General features: G+C 52.1%; 2 protein-coding genes across 3 annotated transcripts in view; one reads left to right on the top strand and one right to left on the bottom strand.

The window, feature by feature from the left end:
• LOC116845744 (platelet glycoprotein V-like) overlaps nt 1-7,604 on the top strand; it is a 27,295-nt gene that overhangs the window by 4,127 nt on the left and 15,564 nt on the right. The gene's annotated exons all lie outside the window — the stretch shown is intronic.
• The window catches only part of LOC116845708 (leucine-rich repeat-containing protein 15-like), a 38,310-nt gene that overhangs the window by 20,727 nt on the left and 9,979 nt on the right, over nt 1-7,604 (bottom strand). The window lies entirely within an intron of this gene.

The raw sequence follows: 7,604 nt of genomic DNA, 5'->3' as shown, positions 1-7,604 counted from the left end.
AGAGAGAGAGAGAGAGAGAGAGAGAGAGAGAGAGAGAGAGAGAGAAAGTCTGTGAGGGAGAGAGGGAGAAAGAGAGAGTACACTGGTAATAAACGAAGCCGTAAAAAAGCTCGAGGCTCGCAACAGCGACACAGGGAATTACTAGTCCATATCTATACGTCCCCGATCGACATCGCGCCGTTAGGCCAGCCTATAGGGACATACCGTCAGAAATTTTAATAAGCCACTAAACGATCCACGAACGTAGGGATCCGGGACAGCGGCCCCACGGCCGCGGTCGTCAGTCAACTTCCAGCGGTCGTGATAAATCAGAACACACCTGGCGCCCCTGCTGCACGCCAGGTCCGACGCATTTGCCCGTGCTCTCTCTCTTTCTCTCTCTACCCGTCGGATTACTTTCCTCCCGGCTGAAGAAAAGCGTATTCTACGGAGAGCGGTCGAATTAAGCGTGCGAGTATGGGGCGCGCGAAGGACGGTGGAAAAGGCGAAAGCTATAAATATGAGAGGATAGGGAGAGAAACTGGGAGGGAGAGAGAGAGAGAGAGGGAGGGAAGATAGGCGAAAACGGAGGCGGAGAGACACTGTCCTCGGCACAATGCGTGCCGCACCAATCCTATTTTCAGAGATACCCATCTCCCACCGTTTTAGCGGAGAATAGGGGGGAAGGGCGAGGAGGATGAGGTAGCTGGGGCTAACCGCTTTATCCCTACATCGAATCGTTCCTTCGAGGTGGCTGCAGCTGCTTCGTCGCTTCTTTAAAGTCCATCCTTCCCTTCGAGACGCGGTGCGGCGCGACGCGATGCGTCGATCCCTATCCGAAAAACATTAGAAATGTAAATCGTCTCCCCCCTCTACCCATGAGGGCGCGCAGGAATTGCCACGCAAGATCGGCGTCGAGAATACGCTTTCCATTTCGCCCGTAAAATGCGCATGGTGACTTATCGAATTTGTATTACTTTTCATACACGTCACTCGCACTCATGGAAGAAGCGTGAGAGAGAGAGAGAGAGAGAGAGAGAGAGAAAGAGAGGGAGAGAGAAATAAAAAGAGAGGGAGGAAGAAAGAGAGAGAGAAATGTTTCTCGATAACGCGAGCGGGCAATACATTTTAACGGCGTCGATCGATGAGAGAATGTAAGGGGGTTGAGCTTCTGTAACTGTGCGATTGTCGGCTCACGTTCCAATTTCGCTACGCAAGAAAGCGAACAGTTCACTGCACTGCACTGTGTTGCGCATATCATCCCGATTGGATTCTTCTCTGGCTCGTATCACGAGTAATACCGGCGAATAATTATTATTCCAGCGATAATAAGATGAGATTTGAGATGAAGATTCAGGGTGTCCTTTGGGTGGACTAACTCATTTAGTCGGGAGACACAAAGGACAGCGTCACTTAGGTGTCACCCAAAGAGCCGTTCCCGGCTCTCCGGCGGGATGTCGGGGAATAATGGTAGTGATAACAGTAGTGTGATTCTCGCCGGCCGAGAGGAAGATTTGTTCAATCTTTAATTCTGGATTTCTCGCGTTGGCAACTCACAAAAGCACACGCACGGGAGTAAAAATTGCTGTCGTAAAGGCACCGGTGGTATCGTCGACGTGCACGACGAGACGTGCCGCTTGCGGAACACGGCGGATTCCAGTAGCCGCTTATCTGGTTACGAAGTAGTTCGTTCGCGGACGCGCGTGCACACTTAGCCGGCGAAACGAAGTGATTTATGGCGAAACTTGCCGTATAAAACGTACATACACATACGCTAAACGCCGGAACGGCTCTCTCTCTCCTCCCTTTTCTTCCTCTCTCTCTCTCTTTCTCGCGCGCGCGCTCGCCGTTCTCACTCTTCCCGCAACTACATCCCCCCGTGGCTTAAGTTTTCGCGGAGTCGACAGGGGGCCGCCCTCACGCTGAACTTGTACCTTGCACTTCAATTTTATGCGCGGCGTTCTGAAGGGCGGATATCGTGTTTGCTCTTGTAGCCGGCATTGTTTGCCGGGCGTCTTTGTTTACGGGCCCCTGGGTGGCTAGGTCACGGTTCAAGAAAGCCACTTGAGGAGAATTTCTTTTGTCTCGCCCGTCCCGTCGTAATAATTGAGTGAAAACACAACAAACGAATAACGACGCGGGCACCCTCGCGGCAATATGATTACTTATCGGCGAACATCACCGGCGAGATCGAAGAGGAAGAAACGAACAAATCGCGCGGCTGGGTGCGCGCACGCTCTGCGATATAATCTACGATATGTGTCCGTATCGATTAGATCGTGTTAAACATGTGTTAAACACGTACACGACCGTCGCAGCGTGCACGCGAACGCACCGAGATGAAAAAATCATTAAGGCCCTTCTTGCGAGAAGGGGGAGAAGACCGCGGGAGACCGTGAGAACCGACGGCTGAGACGCGAGAAATAATCGTGTCACGGATTATCGTGACCGCAAAAAAGCTGCTGGTTCAAGGTGCGCCGTCACTCGAGCCGTCGAATCTTCCCTTTTGCGGGCTTCGTTTATTGTACGAAGGAGGAAGCCCCTGTGTGTCTGAATGCCCGAGGGAAAGCACCCGCGCGCTTTCGGCAAACCGGAAAAAAGGAGTGAGCGGAGGAAGTGGGAAAAGAAACGGGCTAATTGCCTGGATTTGATCGATCGTATCGCACGAGACACGGATTATGCAATTGAATGATGCGTTAACGTGCGCGCGCTCGCCAGGATGAGCGTGATATTTAGACGAGATGACGAGTCGAGTGCACACGTACGCATTCGCGATGAGATTATTATTTCGGCCGGTCCATCCGCCCCGATACAGTTGTAATTGGATCTGGAATGTCTCCTTGTCGAGTAATGTTATAATCCTGCGTGGAAAAGCTGGGAAGCGCGAGAGTAGGTCGTTACTCTCTGGAAAACCGGAAACGCGGCGGAGAAAGGACAGGAAGAGAAGTGGCTGGCCGTCGTGCTGGAACGAACGGCTAAACAGGCTTAATATTGTTAGCCCGACTGCGTCACCGTGCTTTTCGTTCGACGAGGCTAGACGTCGTTATTATCTTGGTTGTTAAATATGGCCACGCTAGAAACACGCGAATAAATTAACGTTTGCATACGCGGCGGTAGCGTGCACGCACACACTCCACGGCCATTCCGCCCTGAGGGATGGGGAAAAAAGGGAGAAAAAAGAGGGAGAGAGGGAGAGAGAGAGAGAAAGAGAGAGCGAGAGAGCGAGAGAGAGAGAGAGAGAGAGAGAGAGAGAGAAACGGCACGAAGGAAAAGACTCGAGGAGAGAACTGGCTTTTTATGTTACAAAGTACAATAACTTGTTTATGCTACTCTAAAAAAAAGAAAAGAGAAAAAGAAAGAAGAGAGCAGCAAGCGGCAAGAGTGTGGAGAGCACAGAGTGCAATAATTCCCTCTTGAAATTATTCGGAACGCGCGTGTGGAAATGGCGAATTCATACAGACGCAGAACTATTTTTGCGAAGCGAACGGCGACTCCGGATGAAGGACGGGTAAAGGAAATAACCGATAGTTATCGATACAGAACAAAGAGAAGCGGGACGGGCAGATGGGATATTTTAATATGTCTGACCGACATTTCTGCGCGGCATCGACGCGGAATTGTGACGATACATAGCGCCGGTCTTGTTGACGTGCGGCGTGCGTTGATATTTCGCGTGTCGTAAATTAGAACTACCCGCACATTGCCGGGGGAATTTTCATTTGCGGATACCGCAACTGAAATGCGCCGTTTCGGTTAATTTTCGAGCAGATTTCACTTTATCGTGGTTATTATCCCGATGCTTAATTAACGAGTCCCCCTCGCGCCGACGATCGGCAAGCGCCGCGCCTGCGATTAGATTTTCACCACGCAGATAACCCGGCGCACTCTAAGTTTGCCGAGGAATTCATAATTAATAGCAAATGCATAACATTCCATCAATTCTATATATGTGCTATAAACACGCGGTGAATTGTATCGGATTGCCTGAGGTTAATCCCGTGTTAGTATTCGATGACCGCCATGTATAAATTGGTTGTGTGCTATCGGCTGTTATGATGTAGGTATATTTGTAAAAATTTCGACCGTTGTATGTTTGCGGGCCGACACTTCGCGTATCGCGTATCGCGTATTCTCTGCGTTTAATTCCGGAAATCAACATGTAAAGAGCAAACAAGAGAGAGAGAGAGAGAGAGAGAGATAGATTTACAGTAGAGCGAGAGATATATTTAACTTTCGACAGACTCTCCGTCGAAAATTTCATCTTCCGCGAGATGAAACAAGCAATTCGCAGGGCACGAAGAAAGAGACGTGATATCGATACGCGATCGAAAAAAAATGTAGGCGCTGACGAAGGCGCGGCCGGGCTCTATTTTCGTGTCCGTGCCGCATGCGGAAGCTGATATGAAATTCGCAGAGATATGGCGCGTTGACGCAGCGCGAGACTTAAGCGATTAATTCTCTCTGCCGACAGTAATTCGTTGAAAGCTGCGCCCGCCGAACGAATGGATCAGGGTGACGTCCGTGTGCGTTACACGACCGTAGAATTTCATTCGTGATTTATCGGGAGACGATTTTTATGAAGCCTGGGGGATTTTATGAGAAGCGCGGTCGCGCTGAAAGCGAGGGAACGCTGAAATAAGACGACGAGGACGGTCGCGACTAGTATTCGTCCGCGGACGATCGAGTGGAGGCAGGGATACGTACGACCCGGAGTCTGGGAGTATTTCAATATCTTTGATGGTGGGATCCCGAGCGGAACGTCGTGCTATATGTGCCAGAGCGGCGTTTCTGTGGAGGCAACGACGGCGGCGACGGCGGCGGCGGCGGCGGCGGCGGCGATGGCGACGCTAAACCTGGGCTCTTTAAATTTGGAACAATCAAACGTCCGCTCAAGAAGCATTTAACGCGGAAGCAATTTGGTCCGACTCGCTGTCTACTTTTTTCGATGGCAAACGAACGGAGCCGAGCGCACATTCCGCGCGCAGCACGTAGTATTCATTGAGAAAAAAGGAGCGGTCGGAAGGTGTAACTGATGAACCGAGCACGTAAAAGCGGCGCGAGATAAAGTGGGCAACGTCGGGGTCTAACGATCTCGGTGGCGTAGGTGCAACACGGTCGCGACGTGGGGCGCAACAACGGGGAGAGAAACATCGCGCGCCGCCACCGTTCGATCCTAATAGCACTCCGGCCTCCTAAGAGCCGCCAAGTGTATCTCACGGATTCCGGACTCCCCGAGAACGCAGACGCGCGGCGATACGAGCGATTTAACTTTAGAAATCGGAATCTTTTTTCGGTTCATGACGGATACGTCGCGCGCGGATGACGACAGGAAGGAAAGGGAATAAAAGAAAAGGGAACTAAACGAGAAGTAGGAAGAGAGATGCGCGTTTATTGTCGCTTAGAGAGAGAGAGAGCAACCTTCTAAAAATATTATTATAAAAAAGGAAAAGTGTTTTAAGATATAAAAAATTTTTAAAATAACGTAGAAAGGATAGGAGATAGACGCGAGACCGAAAATGCGTTCCACGACGTGCGGGATGAACAAATGACCAGCGGGAAAAAGGAGCGGTGAGGCCGAGAGGTGTTCGTTTACATACGAGACAGAGACGGACGGACAGATGGATGGACGAGACGAGAAACGAACGAACGAACGAACGCGGAACGGTCTGGGTATCTTTAATATCTTTAATCCACACCCCTGCGCGCTCGCGGGAACGCCGAGCGGAGATATGCGTGCAGGCAACCCCCTAAGCCTCCGTCGTACGAGGGGATAGCTCTGTGTTGGAGCTACGCAGGCGCGGTTTATCGACTGCCGCATATATATAGGAGAACAGGAGAAGCGTTTCGTTTCGTTTCGCAGTAGCCCGAACAATTTCTCCGCTACCCGGAGTCTCGCTCTCTCTCTCTCTCTCCCTCCCACACCTTTCTGTTCTTCTTCTCCCACCTCCTCTTACACCATCGCCACCACCACCATCACCAGTGGCGACGACGGCGGCAGCAACAGCAGCAGCAGCAGCAGCAGCAGCAGTACCACCGCCACTACCACCACCACTACCACTACTACTACTATCACCACCACCACCACCACCATCATCACCCTCTTTCCCTCCTTTTCTCCCCTGTTCGCTCGCTCCCTCTTGCTCCCTCGCTTTCTCTGTCCCTCTTCTCTTTGTTCGTTCGTCGTTCGTCTCGGCTCCGGATATTTGTCCGGATTGCAATTGCAGAGGGCTTTTTCCCACTCGCTTCCCCCGCGGCTTGGTTGTACCCGTCCTCTTTCTCTCCTTCTTTCTCTCTATCTCCCTTTCTCTCGCTCTCCCTCCCTCCGTCCCTTGCGTCTTCCTCTCTTTCCCTCTTCAAGCTCTCGTTTTCCTTCCTTCCTCCCTCCCACCCTCCTTTCTACGTCGCCACGAGCTCCGCGCGCGAAGCAATATTTTACTCGAGCGGATACGCGGACTTCAGCCGCGCGCTCCAGGAAGACCAGGAGGGTTAAAATCGTTTCGACGTGCTCGATGACCGATCGAGTGCCATCCCCCTAGGTGGAAATGCGAACCGGATGCTACTAGTAGCCACCGCATTAATCCTCTCCTTCCTCCGCGCGCACCTTGGAAATAACTTTCGTTCTTCCGCAATCGTTCCCTCCACCCGGGCCCGCTCTGTCATCCCCCTTCCCTCCTGCCCCCGCCTCCCCGAAACTCCGCGCGGACACGCGAGAGAAATGGGGATCTTTCTCCGCGATTTGCATACTTTTCAAGAACGGTTCCACGGGGCGAGATGAGGGCGAGATGAGAGCGAGATGACAGGGATTTCGCATAAACCCCTAAATAACGTCTCACGGGCACTTCACGGACGAACGGTTGCCCCGCCTGTTGATCGTTTCTTACGAAAGTTTCGATACGATACTCCCTCCCCCTCGACCGACCAGGTATCGACGTGATCGATATGTGTCGATCCTCCAACTTCCTATCCTGAGCAAGATACCAGCGGCGCGACGTTGATTGCCAGCTGTCTTGAGCGGCCGTAAACTGTTCGCGATAACGTCGGCCTGCCGATCGCTCGGATCTTGCCGATACGATACGGAGGGATCGAGCAGCTGTCCAAGATGGACAGTCACGTCCCGGGGAAAAGGTGCGCGCTCGTGGGCGGGTATGGCATGGCGGTGAGACGCAAACTCGATGTCTACCTGGCGTTCACGTTAAATAGCGTTAAATTCGAGCGCGCGCTCTCGGAACGAGGAAACCGATGATTTCGGCGCGATCGCCGGCTGTTGTCGAGCAATGCAAATGTACCGGGGCATCTTTTTTCTGTTCTTCCTGCCGTGAGGCAAGAGGGAAGAGAGAGGAGGGAGGGAAGAGAAGGATCCCTCTCGAACAGGTGGTAGAGCAGACGCGGACCAACAGGTAGGAAGCCGGGTCCGCTGATACGGGTCAAGAAATGCATAAATTAAACAGAGGGCGTGTATACGGGTCCAAACCCAACCGTTCGCTCGGTAATTTATGCCCGGCAACTGCATCGCGTACTACTACCATCGTGAGGAGGCGGGGAGGTGAAGAAAGGAGAGAGGAGAGAGGGAGAGAGAGAGAGAGAGAGAGAGAGCTATTCATTAAGGCGAGGAGGAGATTCGGGCT

The sequence above is a fragment of the Odontomachus brunneus genome, unplaced genomic scaffold, assembly GCF_010583005.1.
Source record: "Odontomachus brunneus isolate Ranch 3 - 2012 unplaced genomic scaffold, Obru_v1 Obru_scaffold_004, whole genome shotgun sequence".
Classification (NCBI taxonomy): domain Eukaryota; kingdom Metazoa; phylum Arthropoda; class Insecta; order Hymenoptera; family Formicidae; genus Odontomachus; species Odontomachus brunneus.
The sequence above is the reverse complement of the archived record's forward strand: the minus strand, read 5'-3'. Positions and strand labels throughout refer to the sequence as shown.